At 43.0% G+C, this 19,670-nt stretch overlaps 1 long non-coding RNA gene across 1 annotated transcript in view; it reads left to right on the forward strand.

Annotated features, from left to right (window-relative positions):
* Positions 1-18,292, forward strand: part of LOC148139896 (uncharacterized) — a 130,646-nt gene extending 112,354 nt beyond the window's left edge. The window contains exons 4-5 of the long non-coding RNA XR_015753226.1: positions 15,437-15,474; positions 16,314-18,292. This is a non-coding gene — a long non-coding RNA (uncharacterized LOC148139896). The remainder of the gene's footprint in view (positions 1-15,436; positions 15,475-16,313) is intronic.
* The last annotated feature ends 1,378 nt before the right edge of the window (positions 18,293-19,670 follow it).

Raw genomic sequence — 19,670 nt, forward strand, 5'->3', positions numbered from 1 at the left:
GGAGGATAGTCCAAAGGTGTGCAGGTTATGTGTATTGGCCATGCTAAATTGCCCATAGAGTTCAGGCAAGTATAGTGAGGATGGTGGTGGTGGGGGGGAGAGGGGGGTGTTTGCCATGGGAAATGCAGGGTTACAGGGATAGAATGGGGTAGAGCCTGAGTCTGGGCGGGATGTTCTTTGAAAGGACGATGGAGACTCGATGGGCTGAATGGCCCTGTATAGATTCTATGAATTTCTTCACTCAGTGTGTAAGGGGAGAAGAAAGTCAGGATAAAGATGGCGAGACTATTGTTGGTTTGAGTAGGACTCAGTAACAACAGGAAGGAGAAAGTGAGGACTGCAGATGCTGGAGATTAGAGTCTAGAGTGTGGTGCTGGAAAAGCGCAGCAGGTCAAGCAGCATCTGAGGAGCAGGAGAATCGATGTTTCGGGCATAAGCCCTTCATCAGGAAACAGCAGGTGGACACCCAGGGGAATAAATAAGGTACTTGCAAGTTCACTGGGCGTAGCTACACCTTTCTGGGATGGGCGGTGTGTCAGGGTGGTTGGGGTGGGTTATTAATTAGACCCAAAAGTCCGTTCAAATCATTTTGGATCAGGTTTAATGGTTCATGATTTGGCGATGCTGGTGTTGGACTGGGGTGTACAAAGTTAAAAAATCACACGACACCAGGTTATAGTCCAACAGGTTTATTTGGAAGCACTAGCTTTCAGAGCGACGCTCCTTCATCAGGTGGCTGTGGAGGAAGCTCCGAAAGCTAGTGTGCTTCCAATTAATCTGTTGGACAATAACCTGGTGTTGTGTGATTGTTAACGTTAAATGGTTCGGCTTGGTGTGCGGGTCTGAGGAACCAGTTGGGAAGTAAAGCTCGTGTTAGTTCACAGCGGGATAGGGGGGTTGCAGAGAATTCACTGAAGGGCCATGGGGACTCACTGTCCGAAGCGGGAATTAATGGAAGAGAGTGGTGCTGGAAAAGCACAGCGGTCAGGCAGCATCGGAGGAGCTGAGGAGTCAACGTTTCGAGCATAAGCTCTTCATCAGGACTGAGTCCTGCTCCTCGGATGCTGCCTGACCGGCTGTGTTTTTCCAGCACCACACTTTTCGACTCTGATCCCCAACATCTGCAGTCCTCACTTTCTCCGAATTGGGAAGCGGTTGTGATCCACCCATAACAACCCCACCCATGTCCCCCTCCCCCACAATTACAAAAACGACGTTGTAACTTTGTTAATTGTAACTTTTAGTTCATGTGATTTTTCTTGCTGGTTATAATGAGCTCTGCCTAGCGGTTAGGTATCAAAGGCTAAAGTATATAAGTGCGTGTTGTGTACTTTTTCAGTAAGTGAGGGATTGTCAAAGCTAGCCCTCCCCACCAGACATCCCCACCACCCTGGGGGTCCCCCATGGAGATGGGGGTGGGGGTGTGTGTGATGAGTTGGAATGGGGAGGGGGGGCTCTGGGGTTCCTTGCGCTCACCAGCTGACGGCGCGTGTCCCAAACCAGCTTCGGAGGACAGTCCCCACACAAACTGAAAGGAACTCAGCAAGAGTGGCCCCGTGCCATTGTCCTGCTCTTAATTAATAACCCCCACCCCCACCAAGTCCTCCCCCCCCCCCCCCCCCCCCCCCCTCAGTCCGCAGGCTTGCTCGGGCAGCAGTCTGCAGGCGAGATGAGCCGCAAATTACAATTCTATCACAGGCGAGAGGTGTCTCAACTCTCGCTCCACACAATCAGCTTACAACAGATCTTTCTCCACACATTTCCTCTCTCTGCATTATTAAAATAAAAATAACGTTTCAAACACGGTATGAGCCAGATAAGGAAGCTGTCCATCCAATTTTAGATTCTTGTTTCGCACCCCATCTGCCCCCCCCCCCCCCACCCCCCCAAATAACGTTTGTATATAATATATCCAAAGTGACGATTAAACCGTGAAACAGCCAATATCTCTCTAGCAGTGACTTTTTTTAACGCGTTCAAGCGCTGGGTCAAATTTCTCCTCTCAAGTGCGGCTCAGGGCTGTTTGGTCAGGGGTAGGATAACAATAGAAGCGTATATCTTTTTTTATTTCCCCTGGACTCGAGTCTGAGAGGTAACTGGGGGATGTAAAGAGTTGGGGAGTCGGTGAGTTGTGAGTGAGTTTGTATCCTAGCTACCTGCCGACGGCTTTTAGAGACTTGAAGCTAATTTGAAATCTCGCTGAGAAAGGAGGCGCTCAGCGGGTCGCGGGTGGGCTGGCATATGGGAAACGTGCTCCACGCACCGCACACAACTGTAGACTCTCCAAAGTGTTAATGAGATTATTAAACAAGCCGCAACAAAGGTTACAGCTTGTTGGTGGAGCTGAAGAATTCGAGCTGCCAAATGTATGCTCTTAAAGGATTATTGACGCTTGTTGGATATAGCCAACGCTGACAAACTTTAAACTAAAAAAAGACTTTCCAGAGTGTTGCCTTGTGACAATAAGTCATTTATCAGGAACTACTATTAGAGTGGGTTGAAATGACCTTCATTTTGCAAATGGGGATTATTAAGAGCAGGACCACATTATAAAAAAAAAGTGTGCCTCATTTTAATGATTAAATGTGTCGATACAGCTTTATGGGAGGTTGCAATTTGATAGGTGTGTTTTCATGGTGTAGTAACCTTGTTTGTTGTTTAGAACTGTAACTCACAATGGTGTATCACATCACATACAATATGTATGTTAGCTTATGTAACCTTTCCCAGACGGTACTGTTCTCAACACGCAAAGTGCGTGGGGCTAAAAAAAACACAAAGAACTGCGGATGCTGGAAAATTTAAACAATAATGGAGACTACTGGAGAAATTCAACCTGTTGGACTATAACCTGGTGTTGTGTGATTTTTAACTTTGTCCACCACAGTCCAACACCGGCACCTCCACATCATGGAGAGAAATACAGTTGAAGTTTAGAGTCCAGTGACCGTTGTTCAGAAATGCGTGGAGCCGCAGCGAATGCCTCTGTTTTATTCAGTACTTGTGCACCCGAGTCAACTTTGTACAAATCGATTTCCAACCTGTAAAATAACAGCAAATAAACACGTTTCTTCCCTTGAGAAAAATTCGATTTCTCTTTGCTTGTGAATACGTGCCTCAAAGATAACAAGAAACTGGAGACCTTATAAAAATTGCGAGCACTGTCCAAAATAAACTTAGTGGATATGAGTCAGGGTGCATTCAAACATAGAGTGGCTGCAAACATTTGAAGTCTGGTAAAAGCAAAATGCTTTGGATGCGGGAAATATGAAGCAAATACAAAAATTGCTGGGTGGGGGGGGGGGGGGGGGGGAGTTCAGCAGGTCTGGTAGCACCTGTGGAGAAACAGAGTGAACATTTTGAGTCCAATAGCTCTTCAGTTCTGAAGAAGAATTACATTTGATTCGAAAGTTCTCAACCAGAGTCCTCAACCATTCCTCATATGACGTTCCCTTCATCTCAGGGATCGTTCTTGTAAACCCCTTGTAAACTCCTCCAAGGCTAGCACATCCTTCCTTCAATAGTGGGCCCAGCTCTGCTTACAGTATTGTAAATGCAGTCTGACCAGAGCCTTATGCAATACACACAGTGGCTGTAGAGTTTTGAGATTTGGTAAAAGGTGAACTGGTGTGGATGCCGGAAATCTGAAACAAAAACAGAAACTCTGAAGAAACTTAGCAGGTTTGGCAGCGTCTGTGGAGAGAGAGAAACAGAGTTAACTTTGGAATCAAGTGTGATTCTTCTTCAGAACTGAGAAGCCATTGTACTCAAAATGCTCACTCTGTTTCTCTCTCTCCACAGACGCTGCCAGACCTGCTGAGTTTCTTCAGAGTTTCTGTTTTAGTTTCAGATTTCCGGCATTCACACCAGTTCGCCTTTTACCAAATCTCAAAACTCTACAGCCACTGTGTGTATTGCATAAGGCTCTGGTCAGACTGCATTTACAATACTGTAAGCAGAGCTGGGCCCACTATCGAAGGAAGGATGTGCTAGCCTTGGAGGAGTTTACAAGGGGTTTACAAGAATCATCCCTAAGATGAAGGGAATATCAAATGAGGAATGGTTGAGGACTCTGGGTCTGTGCTCCACCGAGTTCAGAAGGATAGGGCGGGTGGGGGGAGCGGGGTTTGAGGGGGGATCTGATTTAAACTTACAGAATGCTGAGAGGCCTGGACAGAGTGGACATGGAGAAGATGGTCCAACTCATAAGAGAGACTAGGACCCGAGAACACAGCCTCAGAGCGAAGGGAAGACCATTTCCAAATGAGATGAAGAAGACTTTCTTCAGCCAGAGGGTGGGGTGGGTGAATCTGTGGAACTCAGTACCGCAGAGGGCTGCAGAGGCCAAGTCACTGAGTGTACTTAAGATGGAGACAAATTTTGATTAATGAGGAGACCAAAGGTTACGGGAAGAGGGCAGGAGAATGGAGTTGAGAAACATATCAGCCATGATGGAATGGTGATGCAGAGTCGATGGACCGAATGGCCTAATTCTGCTCCCATGGCGAAAGTGAGGACTGCAGATGCTGGAGATCAAAGTCAAGAGTAGAGAGATGCTGGAAAAGCACAACAGGCCAGGCAGCATCCGAGGAGCAAGAAAATCGACGTTTCGGGCAAACGCCCATCATCAGGAATGGGGCTGGCTGTCTCTGATCTGCTGTGCTTTTCCAGCACCACTCTAGTCTTGAGTCTAATTCTGCTCCTATACCTTATGATCGACACAAGGGGGCACACTTGCTAGGTTTCTCCAGCATTGTCTCTCGTTATATCTGACGAGTCTCATTGCAGTGTCCCCCAAGCCCCACCCCGCCCCGCAGTGTCCTCACCACTCCATCTCGTTGAGACCTTGCAGAATATTAGGGTCTTGTTTTCTGTCGCTGGGGTGTGTGCTTCAGGGTTTGCCCCACAGACAAACCAGCGGCGCGTTGCTGCGGTCTCAGAAGGGGCAGGTCTGAGAGTTGGAGGGTGTCGGGGCGGGGGGAAGGCGGAATCCCTTTTGACCCAGTATCAGCCAGAAATTGCGGGAGAAGCTCAGTGGGGTCTGGCTGCATTAGCGGAGAGAGAGAAATATTTCCAGCGCAGTCCCTTCTTCAGAATCACACCTGCCCAGCACCAACCTTACTCCCAAAAGATTCCCGATTCTTCACGAGTTGGGGAGGCTGGGCTGGGGGAGGGAGGTGGGGTGCTGAAGGAGTTACTGTAAAATTCAACCTCGCGAGTGAGCCCAAACGAAATCGGGATAGAATCGACCCCACCTCCGAAAACCAACCCCAAATCCAGGGACCACCGCTTGCAGTGTCCGCTCCGCTGGGCAGATAAATGGAAGGTTTTCTGAGGAACGAGAAAATAAAATAAAACTAATGCAAAGTCATATTAGCTACTCCGAGTTGTTCTCTGCACTAAAGAGGAATGGGCTGAAAATGTGTTGCTGGAAAAGCGCAGCAGGTCAGGAAGCATCCAGGGAACAGGAGAATCGACGTTTCGGGCATAAGCCCTTCTTCAGGAATAAGCCCTTCATGCCCGAAACGTCGATTCTCCTGTTCCCTGGATGCTGCCTGACCTGCTGCGCTTTTCCAGCAACACATTTTCAGCTCTGATCTCCAGCATCTGCAGACCTCACTATCTCCTTAAAGACGAATGGGATCATTTGCGAAGAATTGCCGGAGACAGTGTTAGCATGAGCGCGATCAATGTGCAACCCTTAGCAGCTCCGGATCTCGCCCCCCCCCCCCCCCCCCCTCGCCCTCGAGGGAGCTTTGCTCTCTCCCTTTGGTAACATTTTTGTAAATAAATGCCGAGAGGAAGAAGGCAGCGAATTCGTTGCAAATGTGGATAGAACAGGGGTCCAGTCGAGGTAGAATAGCAGATACCCCGAGCAGGCTGTGAGGACCCATGTTTTCACGTGCAGTGACTAAACCGCCTGATGAAGGAGCGTCGCTCCGAAAGCTAGTGCTTCCAATTAAACCTGTTGGACTATAACCTGGTGTTGTGTGATTTTTAACTAGTGACTAAACTAGACTGTAAATGTCAGTGTCCTGAGGGCGGAGGTGCATAAGTTTAAACAAGGGCAGCGATGGGAATCTTGACTTGGCGGTGCCGGCGTTGGACTGGGGTGTACAAAGTTAAAAATCACACAACACCAGGTTATAGACCAACAGGTTTATTTGCACACTAAAGCTCCTAAAGCACACTAGCTTTAGGAGCGCAACAACCACCTGATGAATGAGCGACGCTCCGAAAGCTAGTGCTTCCAAATAAACCTGTAACTTTGTACAACCCAGTCCAACACCGGCATCTCCAAATCATGGAGATGCGATGATACATTAAACGATTTTAGATCAAGTCTTTCACCTTTTAGAATGGGATGTGTTGGTTTCTGTTCTTTGATATGTAAATCCCAGTGCTTCTTTTAAACTACATTCTTAAGAAAGGCTTTCAAACAACGAGGGCCATCTCAGCTCAAACAATGCATTAAGGTGTGAGGTCTGTCTGTGTCCCAATGTTGAGTTAGACTGGTTCTATTTCTAAAGTAAGGTTTACAGAGTTTTACATGGATTCATGCAGATTTGAGCAAAATAAAATGTGATTCGGCAAAAGCAAATTCACCCCATAAATTTATATGTGCGTGTGGATGTGAGTGTGGGTGTGAGTGCAGGTGATTTCGTGTGAAGTCTGTATACGTGTGAGTGTAGGCTTGGTTAAGTGCGTGTATGAGTGTGATGGGTGCGTCCTGAGTGTGAGTGTGGGGCGTATATGTGTGCGTATGAGAGAGAGCTCGTGTATGAGAGAAGGTCTGCGGTGTGTGTGAGTACGTATGTGTGTGTGTATAGTGCAGTGGGGTAACCTGTAGTGTGACATGAACCTCAAGGTTCCGGTTGATGCCATTCCCATCTGTACCAAACTTGGCTATTAGCCTCTGGTCACCACTCTGCATTGTTGCTTGTCCCAAAGTCTGCCTTGGAGGATGGTCACCTAAAGGTCAGAGGCCAAATGCCTATCTCATACACTGCAGGCAAGGACGTCCTGAGGCATGGTCCATTGGCTAGACCGAGCAGGCGCTACAACGATGAATGAATGGACACCATGCAGCAATTATCAGGCAGGAATGTTCTCTCCCAGTCGGAGAACTTCAGCAGATAGGGCCTTAGATTTTCACGTGATCATCCTCCAAGGTAGACTTCTCTCTCTCACACACACACACACCTACATACTCACACACCCTCGCAGACCCTCTCTCATACATAAGCTCTCTCTCATATGCACACATATACGCCCCGCACTCACACCCATGCACACACTCTCTCATCGTTGTATACCCCATCACATTCATACACACGCTTAACCAAGCCTACACACACACACTCACATGCACCCCCTCGCTCTGTCTCTCCTACATGCGCATACATATAAACTTATGGGGAGAATTTGTTTTTGCAGAATCACATTTTATTTTGCTCAAAAACTGCATGAATCCACATAAAACTCTGTAAATCCCACGTTAGATAAAAAGAAATTCTGGAATTTACATATCAAAAAACAGAAACCAACACATCCCATTCTAAAAAAAAGAAAGACTTCGTCTAAAATTGTTTAATGTATCATCACATCTCCAAGACACTGTACTCATTTGGCTATAAATTCTGTGTCTTATTATCTTATTCTCCACAACTACCTGATGAAGGAGCAGCGCTTCGAAAGCTAGTACTTCCAAATAAACCTATTGAACTATAACCTAGTGTTCTGTGATTTTTAGTGATGGGAATGATACTTTCATGATGTTTCAGAGAAAGAACGAAACAATGGAGAGGGGGACATTATTGATAACGTTGAAATTCCACGTGGTGTTACAGATAACTCTGAGGGTCCCCGTTACTGTGGCAACATGCAGGTTGTGGTCTAGAGCTACGGTTGGTCGTGTAACTTTAGCGTTTGACCCAGTGAGACTGTTCAAACAAACATTGTCCAATCCTATTCCCACAACTGAGTGACCAAATCAAAATTACAACTGATTCTCCCAAATGACTTGCAATAAATCACACGATCAAAATAGCCATTTTATTAGAAAAATGGCTCCAGTTCTCCAATCGCATGGCTAATGCTAAATCTCTTTCATAGATATGGGCGGCACGGTGGCTCAGTGGTCAGCACTGCTGCCTCACAGCGCCAGATACGCAGGTTCGATTCCAGCCTCGGGTACCTGTCTGTGTGGAGTTTGCACATTCTCCCTGTGTCTACGTGGGTTTGCTCCGGTTTCCTCCCACAGTCCAAAAATGTGCAGGTTAGGTGAATTGGCCATGCCCCTAGTGTTAGGTGAAGGGGTAAATATAGGCGAATGGGTCTGGGTGGGTTGCACTTCGGCGGGTCGGTGTGGACTTGTTGGGCCGAAGAGCCTGTTTCCACACTGTAAGTAATCTAATATACAGTTATAGAGGACTACAGAATAGCAAAGGCCCTTTGGCCCATCGTAATTCCAATCCCATCTTCCAGCACTTAGCATCATAAGTTTACAGCTCAATACTTCTGAAATGTTATGAGGGTTTCTGTCTCTGCAGGTGATTAGTTGCGATACAGCCGCACTTTCCTTACCCATCAGGCCCTGGAGTGGGATTCGAATTCAGAATATGTGAAGAGTCCACAGGGGGAGTACCAGAAGACTGAAGGATAGCCAATGAGGTACCTTTATTCAAGAAGGGTGCTGGGAATAAACGAGGATAAACTACAGGCCAGCGAGTCTAACATCTGTGACCTGATTGGGGGTGGGTGGGGGGGTGCTAGTATCCAAATCGGCCGACCGAAAGTGTGAAGTAATCAGATGTTTTGGGAACTTCCAAAACCGTTTAGACGTACACATTTGAAGAAATCCAGTTTGTATGGTCATCGGAGAACAAACTGTGGAAATTAAGTGCTCTTTTAACAGCTAACAGGGTCATAATGGGCCGAATGGTATCCTAGCACTGCCAGATACAATGAAGCATCGGAAGATCAAAGGCATTCTGGTTTGACGCTGTTCTAATGTCCCATTCAATCACCTCTTCGGGGGAGCCTTTGGTATCTCTTGGCTCCCGAGTTAAGAACAAGACGAACGTCCGAGTTGCATCCCAACATTTGTTCTATTCGCATTTGTTGCGGAGCTGAAAATTACTCGACACCGGATTATCTGTGTCGGGGCGCGTTCAAGCATCGCCGCATCCCAAGTGCTGCTTGCTATTTAAACGCTATCAAGTTTAACCCGTCGGCATTACAATCATGAAAGCGGTTTGCATTAAATCAGGTCAATTGGGACGAAGTCCGAAGTTGAATGACTCCCTGGAGTTGGTTTCAGATCATTCAGATCTAAGTCCGTCCACTTTGGTGCTTTGACCCAGTGAAATTGTTGAAACAAACACTGCCCAACACTACTCCCAAAGCTGAGTGAACAAATCAATGCAAACTACCCCAGAATGCTGTATCAAAATAGCTATTTCGTTAGAAACATAGCCCTGGAACAACATGGTCTAAATGGTATACTGACACAAAGTTCACAGTTTTGGACAGGTGCCAGGTCATAGCAGATTCTAGAAAGTCTCATGTAACAGTTATGGTAAAATAGAAGTGAAAATAAAAAGCTCTGTGTCCCTGGGTATGATATCACTGACAGGGTGACATTTCAAACCAGCTTCAGCTGGTCGCCGCAAACTGGATTAGAATGTTTTCAGTAGATTATGATTAGATTATGTGTAGAGACAAATATGTCCAGGTGATTAGAAACTTATAAAAAATATTATTGTCAAGAGTACAGTGGCAAAGTTTCTTTTTAAGAGTTTCAGTGGGGAACATTTGGAATCACAACAAATAAATTCCTTTATTTGATGTGATACTTCGAGCTCTGATTGGGGGCTGTTTGAACACATTTGTTCCCAAACAGACTGAAGTCAGCAAATACAACACTAACCCAAGTGCGCTCTTGTTTACATCTTTTTTCAAATTAGATTAGATTCCCTACAGCATGGAAACAGACCATTCAGCCCAACGAGTCTATACTGACTCTCCAAAGAGTAATCCACCCCCTCCCCTATGTTTACCCCTGACTAATGCACCTAACACTATGAGCAATTTAGCATGGCCAATTCACCTGACCTGCACATCTTTGGATTGTGGGAGGGAGCTAGAGCATCTGGAGGAAACCTACACAGACACGGGGAGAACGTGCAAACTCCACCAGAAATTGCCTGAGCCAGGAATTGAACCCAGGTCCCAGGCACTGTGAGGCAGCAGTGCTAACCACTGTGCCACCGTGCCACTCATCATACTCTATAGAGATTGTCTTGATCAAATAATCCATTAGTTCCATTTAAGAAGACACTCCTTTTGAAACAGGAACACCATTCAATTGTATTGTATCATTGTGCCTCTTTTTCTACATTCTGTCTTGATACAGATCTTGACAGGAATGTTGTCAGATGGAGTCTCATGCAATGGGGAGAGATGGAGAGTCCTGGCCTTTGGCTGGGCTGGTAGACTTTGGGTAATGGCTTGGAGAGGGAGAAAGTGGTGAATAGAGTCCGCAACATTCATGCACTAGAAAATGTTGAGGGGTTTGTTTAAAATAAAAATATGCGAGAACGATTCTTAATGTCATTTGAGACGTTTGCAGAAATGCTGTACTTCTTCCTATAAATTTTGAAACTGTTATCTTTGGTGGAAGCAAACAGCAAACTGGTCAGGGTGTGTGCTCACTTTTTAAGTACAATCTGACTGGAAAGCTAGCAAAAGTTTCATCAAATGTATTTGGAAAGGCAAGGACTGATTCGGGATAGTCAACATGGCTTTGTGCATGGGAAATCATGTCTCACAAACTTGATTGAGGTTTTTGAAGAAGTAACAAAGAAGATTGATGAGGGCAGAGCAGTAGATGTGATCTATATGGACTTCAGTAAGGCGTTCGACAAGGTTCCCCATGGGAGACTGGTTAGCAAGGTTAGATCTCATGGAATACAGGGAGAACTAGCCATTTGGATACAGAACTGGCTCAAAGGTAGAAGACAGAGCGTGGTGGTGGAGGGTTGTTTTTCAGACTGGAGGCCTGTGACAAGTGGAGTGCCACAAGGATTGGTGCTGGGCCCTCTACTTTTTGTCATTTACATAAATGATTTGGATGTGAGCATAAGAGGTACAGTTAGTAAGTTTGCAGATGACACCAAAATTGGAGATGTAATGGAAAGCGAAGAGGGTTACCTCAAATTACAACAGGATCTGGACCAAGATGGGTCAATGGGCCGAGAAGTGGCAGATGGATTTTAATTCAGATAAATGCGAGGTGCTGCATTTTGGGAAAGCAAATCTTAGCAGGGCTTATACACTTAATGGTAAGGTCCTAGGGAGTGTTGCTGAACAAAGAGACCTTGGAGTGCAGGTTCATAGCTCCTTGAAAGTGGAGTTGCAGGTAGATAGGATAGTGAAGAAGGCGTTTGGTATGCTTTCCTTTATTGGTCAGAGTATTGAGTGCAGGAGTTGGGAGGTCATGTTGCGGCTGTACAGGATATTGGTTAGGCCACTGTTGGAATATTGCATGCAATTCTGCTCTCCTTCCTATTGGAAAGATGTTGTGAAACTTGAAAGGGTTCAGAAAAGATTTACAAGGATGTTGCCAGGGTTGGAGGATCTGAGCTATGGGAGAGGCTGAACAGGCTGGGGCTGTTTTCCCTGGAGCGTCGAAGGCTGAGGGGTGACCTTATAGAGGTTTACAAAATTATGAGGGGCATGGATAAGATAAATAGACAAAGTCTTTTCCCTGGGGTCAGGGAGTCTAGAACTAGAGGGTATAGGTTTAGGGTGATAGGGGAAAGATATAAAAGAGACCTAAGGGGCAACTTTTTCACACAGAGGGTGGTACATGTATGGAATGAGCTGCCAGAGGATGTGGTAGAGGCTGGTACAATTGCAACATTTAAGAGGCATTTGGGTGGGTATATGAATAGGAAGGATTTGGAGGGATATGGGCCAGGTGCTGGCAGGTGGGACTAGATTGGGTTGGGATGTCTGGTCAGAATGGACGGGTTGGACCGAAGGGTCTGTTTCCATGCTGTACATCTCTATGACTCAATGACTCTAAGTGTGATAAGAATTGTATGATAGAGATTAATATAATTCTTTCTCAGATTTCGCATTTAAACCAATGGTATTTGGATGTTGGTATTTTTTTCTCCATGAAGGAGTTCAATAGTTACTTTTTCCATTTTTTGAACACAATTTTAAACGAGTATGTGTCAAATTAAGATTTCGAGAGATATGGAGCAAGTTGTAACAGAGGTGTTAAAACAAATCATAGCTAGTAGTATCACACCAAATTGAGACAGCAAATAAAGAAATCTTTGATGGTGATAAATGGGGAGATGTGAAATTCAGAAGGAGTATTGCCAAAGAAGTGTTAACATGTGGAATTCATGGTGAGAAGAGGTCCCATTATATAAAGTCAGGTTGGAGAATCCGAGGATAAGTGGAGAAATGGTGATAGGAGTAAAAGAAAAATTCTCAGTTTTGGAAATACAATTTACTGTTGGTGATGACATAGTTGGATCACACGTGGAAGTAATGTCTACTGTGGTTGAAAAGTCAGTGTAAAAGCAGGCAACTGAGGTGTTACAGAATATATATATATACTGGTAGCACACAAATTACCAGCACATTTGATGAACCTTTTATAGGAATCTTGATTGTTTAGGATCTCTACCTAATACAAGAAGTGGGAATCAGTAATTATTGACCACAATGGATGTGTCCACTAAATGTAAGGACGTCATTCCATTATGCTGCATCACAGCTTAAAAGGATTGTAGAAGAGTTAACTTTTTTTTTTACAAGATATGGACTACTCACAAATGCAATTGATTAAAGGTCAAGTATTACATCAAAGTTATTCAGGAAATTAAGGATGGCTTAAGGACAAAATAATTCAAATCCTCTGCATGTCATCCAAAATCGCAGGGAGCATTAGAATGGTGGCATCAAACTTTAAAGAGCATGTTGAGGACTCATAACCAAGACTATCTAGGGGATTGGGATAAAGGAATTCCATTTATAATTTTTGCAGTATGGGATGCAACTCATGAATCAACTAAATTTGTCTCATATGAATTAGTCTTTGGGCATAAGGTGAGAGGACCACTGAAATTAATTACAGAGGAATTGGTAAGACTGAATATAGAGACCACATATTTGGACTATGTGTCAAATTTTAGTGAAATATTAAAGAGAGCACATGAATTGACTAGACAAACTTTGAAAGTAGCACGGCATATGATGAAACAGGAAGCAAACAAGAAATCAAAAATTTTGTTAGTGCTACTCCCAGTGCTGGGTGAACCTTTAAAGGCAAGGTATAGTGGGTTTTATCAAATTTAAAGGAAATTGAGTGAGGTGGATTATTTGATAAGAATGCCAGATACAAATAAATCACACAGTGTGTGCCATGTGACTATGCTCAAAAGTATTTTGATAGAATGGAATGTAAAAGGCGACTGTGTTACCACACAGACAGACAAATCAAGTTCAGATGATCCTGAAGTGGACATTTCTCAAATTAAATTGTACAATGAGGAAATTTTCAAAAATTAGGACAAATTATTGAGGTACCTTTCAGAAGAAACTTGAAATTTCCTGAAGGAGTTACTATAATCACATGGGGAGATATGTAGTAATGATCTGGAAAGTAATAACATGATCATGTATGATGTAGATAGAAGAAATGCTGTTCCAAGTGAAAACATCCTTATGGATCTAACCCTCTAAAATGACACAGGTTCAAAAAGAGATTGGACGCATGCTCAAAAACAATATTATTGAAGTGGTACCCAATGATTATGTATGAGGTATTGCAGTTACAAAATCTGATTCGTATCCTATTCTGTGTTTGGAAGGCTGTATTGAGAAGATGAGACAAGCAACTTATATTTCTAAGTTGGACTTACAAGATACTAGCAGGTCCCTTTATCTGAAAGAACAAAGGAAATTTTTGGCTTTTGTGACATCAAATGGACTGTACCAGTTTAAAGTCATGACATTTGGTATGAAAAATGTGCCAACCACATTTCAAAGACTAACAAATGGAGTCAATTCAGGATTATCCAGTTGTGTGGTAGATATCAATGATCTGGTGATTTTTAGTCACATGTGGAAGGAACACTTAAGTATCTACCAGAATTATTTGATCACCTTCAAGAGGTGGGCTTGGTGACAAACGTGGCTAAGAGTGAGTTTGCAAAAGCCCAAATCATGTTCCCAGACTATGTCATTGGACATAGACAAACGGCCCAATGGGGTGTGAAAGCACTAAAATATCTGGGATTTGACAACCACCTGTTGAAGGAGCGGCGCTCCAAAAGCTAGTGTGCTTCCAATTAAACCTGTTGGACTATAACCTGGAGTTGTGTGTTTTTTTAACTTTGTATACCCCGGTCCAACACTGGCATCTCCAAATCATGGGATTTAATGGTTTTTAATGGAAGTTCATACTGAATTTTAGCAGTCTAGTTGCTCCATGGGCTGACTTGCTGAAGAAATTTTAAATGGATGGAGAAATGTCATAAAGTATTTGACAGCCTGAAAACTGTGTGAATCACTGCCTCAGTGTTAGCCATACCTAATTACGCAAAGGCATTCAAAATGGCTATCAATGCAAGTGATGTGAATGTTAATGTTGTTGCCTTGAAAGAAGACAATGAGATGACAGAAAGACCTTTTGGATATTTTTCCAGATAATTGCATAATCATTAACAGAAATATTCCACAATTGAGAAGGAACTTTGTGTTTGGTGTTGGCATTTCAACATTTCAACATTCATATTGCCAATAATGTGTCTAAGATAAGTGTAAACAGTGATCATAACCCCTTAGACCTTTAGCAATTTTTCAGGATAAAAATTCCAGACTGTTTAAATGGATCTTATTAATGCATATAGTAGGACAAGAGAATGTAAATATTGATGTGTTGTCGCAACTTTGATAAACTATGATGGAGACATTCAGTGATGGGAAAAAATAGCCTGAAATGGACTATAGTAGTGAATGTTTGAATACATGGAGTCAATGTAATGTATATGTATTGTAATGTACTAATAGTGTAAGTTTAAGGCTCTTTAAAAATGAAGCCATCTTTGTATATCAATAATTCATCTTTTTAAGGGGTGTGGTATGAAGATACTATGGGTTTAAGAGATACATTTTGTCCAGGTTTTTTAAAGAAGAAAAGTTGAGTCAAGGGTAAGGAACAGTTTGTTCAGAACCATTAAGGTAAACAGCTTGTGAGGCCATGAGTGTTTATTTAAAGTTAGAACAATAGATGCAGCCTGCATTGGTGGGGTCAAGCTCCTGTAGAACCAGGATTTTTAGTTTTAGCATTTTGCAATTGCTGGGATCTTGAAGCTGGATGTGACAGCTTTTATTCCTCTTTTTGTTACAGCTAAAGCTGAGGATTTATTTCTGCTGATAGAATTGCATGTAAGACAATCTATTTTACTGAATTTGCCTTTGCCAAGGGTATATTTATGGGATGTCACTAGTAGTTATTACATATATTATTATGCTAAACAGTTTGATGGAATTACAGTTAAGCCAATTCTTTTCTTTTCCTTTTATTTTGTCTGTATTTTAACTGTAGTGTAAAAATAAAGAGTGTTTTAAGAACAAAGAAGAACAAAGAAAATTTACAGCCCAGGAACAGGCCCTTCGGCCCTCCAAATCTGAGCCGATCCAAATGTACTGTCTAAACCTGTCAGTCAATTCCTAAGCATTTGTATCCCTCTGCTCCCCACCTACTCATGCATCTGTCCAGACGCATCTTAAATGAATCTACCGTGCCTGCCTCTACCACCCCTGCTGACAACGCATTTCAACACCCACCACCAACTTTGTGTAAAGTTGAGTAGTTTGGCCAATTGAATTGCATCTTACTTTTAAAATAAGATGAAGTTAGGCTCTAGGCTTAATATATTTTAGGGGGTTCATAACATTAGAACCGCTTGGTTTGTTTTATTTTATTTTTCTTTCATTTTCATTTCCTTTCTGCTTTATAGTTGAAACAAAATCTGCAGAATTATCTGATTTTGTTTAAGTGTGAAAATCAGCACTTAAATGAAAAATAAATTATCCATCAGGCCAAATTTTATACTGGGATCTTACCTGTCTGGTAGAAACATCAATTTGTATTCTTACACAAGCCATTTTAGTACAGATGTAAAATTAGGTGCTGCTGGGGCACTCAACAGATCTGGCAACATCATAACTGGAAATCAAAGATGATGGAACTTGAAGTATTAATCCTGTTTTTGCCTTTGCAGCTGCTGCCTGACATCCTGAGCATAGGTCTTAGTGAATTTTGACATCACCACAGGAAATGACGTCACCAACTCAAAGAAACCCAAACATATAAATAGAAAGGAGGAATTATCAGCAGTGCTTTGCCTGAGGCTCACTGAAGATGTTACCTAGTAGGGTGATGAAACGTCTGGAAATGAACCTTCCAGCTCAGCAAGCAAACTTACATCCAAAATGCTGAACATTTTCAACATTTCTGTTCTCATTTCTGATTTTGTCTTGAACTTATTGAAATAGTTCACAAACATTTTCAGAGTAACAGGAAAACAACATTTTATACTGTATGAGAAGTGTTGATTTTTTAAGATTAGATTAGATTACTTACAGTGTGGAAACAGGCCCTTCGGCCCAACAAGTCCACACCGACCCGCCGAAGCACAACCCACCCATACCCCTACATTTAACCCTTACCTAACACTACGGGCAATTTAGCATGGCCAATTCACCTGACCTGCACATCTTTGGACTATGGGAGGAAACCGGAGCACCTGGAGGAAACCCACGCAGACACGGGGAGAACATGCAAACTCCACACAGTCGCCTGAGGCGGGAACTGAACCCGGGTCTCTGGCGCTGTGAGGCAGCAGTGCTAATCACTGATGTTGCCAGATTTGTTGGCATGTGGACTTATCTATTTGTTATATGGTATAAAATGTGGTTTTCCTTTAAATGATGTTTCTTGCATGTTGCCCTGGGGAGGGCAAGTCCAAACTCTTTGACAAAATGTATCTTTATTCATCAAAATTCAAATAATGCATACAACCAAATGACAATTACTTACATTTATCTGATCCTTTCAATGCAGCAAAATGCTAGAAGCCCTTGTATAGTTTTGTGATCAGTTAAGAATTAATACTGAACAAAAGGGGCACTTGAGACAAGTGGCCAAAAGCTTAATTGAAATGGTGTGCTTTCAGGAGCAGCTTAAAGGAGGAGATGGCATTGGAAAGGAAATTCCAGAACTTGATGTCCAGGTTAGTGAAGCGTGACCACTGATCACCAGGCAAAGCATTGAGGAATGCTCAGGAAGTTGGAGAAACATAGAATACTTAGAGGATTGCTTTGCAGGTCCGATGTTGCAAGATTGGTGGAATTATTTATGATTATCACACACAAGTGTATGCTTGTGGATAATCTGAATCTAATTCCTTGGCTTGAAAGCTGAGAGAAAACATAATTGAAATGTTTAAAATCAGGGGAGATTGGAACAGTGTTAACATTGGGAGACAATACTTCCATTTGTGAAATGGTTGAGAAAAGGGTACAGATTTAAAATAATTTATAAAAGAAGCATTAAGTCATACGAGGAAACAAAAATCCCACACACAGTGAATTGTTAGGGTCTGCAATGCCTTGAGTGTGCAATGAAGGCAGGCTCAAACCAGGCACTCAAAAATGAATTAGATGGTCATTTGAATCGGGACAAATATAGGGAGAAAGCAAGAGAGTGGCAATAGGTGATTTGCTTATTCGGAGGGCTCGTGCAGATAGGATGGTTCGAATGGCTTCCTTCTGCCCTGGAACGATTTTGTAATTCAGTAAAGCTTTAATCTTACAGTCTATATCACACATCCTGTTCACACTCAGCAGCACACTGCCCTCACAGGACATGGCTTTCTTAATGCCAAAACGAAAGTTTACCAAACACAAGATTGAGCCTTGGTCAGAAAATCTGGATTCTCGGAGTTGCACTGAATCCATTATAAACGTGTGCAAAGTTTTTTTTTGTTTCTGCTTCCCTGACACGTGGTAGCTGATAACCGTCGGGCCAACAACTTTCATTAAAACTCAGAGGTTTAGAGGGAATATGAGGATTTTGCTTTTCACTCATGATGGTGGGTGTCTGAAACTCACAGCTCGTAGAAGCGGGAAGCCTCAAGACACTTAAAAACTTCAGACAAAGCGCAGGGATACGGGATAACTGCTGGAAAATGGGATTAAAATCAACGGGTGTTTGATGACCAGTGCGGATGCGATGGGCCGAATGCCGTCTTTCTGTGCTGTATGAACACTATAAACTGTAAAGGACGGTTAGTAACAGACATCACTAACTCGTGGACTTGGGTTTGTACCGACAAGCTGTCCAGTTTGTGTTCAGTTGGATTTTCCCCCTGCACTGCATTGAGTAAATGGACTGGATTTCTGCTGTACTCTTGCTGAATAAATCCAGTGTGAGATTACACGGTTGGCGGGGGTGGCCACACTTCAAGGCACGGAGCGTCAGTCCAGTCCTGACTAATTCATGTTTCTGCACGACTGACCCTAAATGGAACACTTGGTCACTCTGCCAAACCTGAATTAACTGCCAGAATTAACAATCAATCGCCCATTGCCACGACAGTTACCTATATATGACAAAAAAAGAGACTCCGGTTGTGTACCTGCCGTAGTAACATTGTTTTGGGACAATTGCTGGGAATCCGATGCTGTTCGTAAACAGAGCGATAGCACAGAGAAACAACACCCCACACAAAGCGAAATCCACACTCTTCCTCGCTAAAATAAACACGAACGAGGAGGCTTAACATTTATCTGGATTTAAGCGATGTTTCCACATGCTGAATGTTAATACAAAGCGCATTTTCAACACTGATTGAATCTCAGGTTTCCAACGCCGAGAGAGTGAGTGATTTAACGACCCCACTCCCTCAGGTTTTCAATCCCGGAGAAACTAAACATCAATGAAGAAAGAAAGATTTAATGTTTCCAGAATACCAGTTAATTTCTTCAGAGTTCCAGACTTGCTAAGTTTCTCTAGGACTTTCCGTTAGTTTTTTTTTAATTTCAGATTTCCGCCATCGGTGGTATTTTTGCTTCTCACTTTTGAATCCCTGACTTTGTGAATTAAAGTTTCCTTTTTGCTGGCGGCTTTAAGCTGAAATTCGATAAGAACATATGCGTCACCCTTTCGAAAATGAACCAAAAAGAAACTAAAATTCGATGTTCACTATTAAATATCAGCGCAGTTTCAATAATTAAACAAACACAGTCCCTATACGGGATTCTTTGTATTTTAAATTATGAATCCAATATAAAATTATACTATTAAATATTATATTAAATGAATGATCCAATTAAGCCTTGGATTTTTGATGGGTTCTTTGGTAATCCGCTTGCACGCTGTACCACTTAAACAGTCTCGAACAGGAAAATCGTCACCCTCTCATAGAGGCACGCGTCAGGTCAATTATATACAATTTGAAACACTGAAATAAAGTTTGCCCCTTTCTCCAGCTGTTGTTCTATAGTATATTTGATTTCACTGTTAAATGATGAATGCGCTTCCCTCATTATTTCACTGGTAAGGAAGTTGCATTAGC

The sequence above is a fragment of the Chiloscyllium plagiosum genome, unplaced genomic scaffold (genome assembly GCF_037043375.1).
Source record: "Chiloscyllium plagiosum isolate Xiang-an unplaced genomic scaffold, Cpla_swu_hap1 HiC_scaffold_36, whole genome shotgun sequence".
Classification (NCBI taxonomy): Eukaryota; Metazoa; Chordata; class Chondrichthyes; order Orectolobiformes; family Hemiscylliidae; genus Chiloscyllium; species Chiloscyllium plagiosum.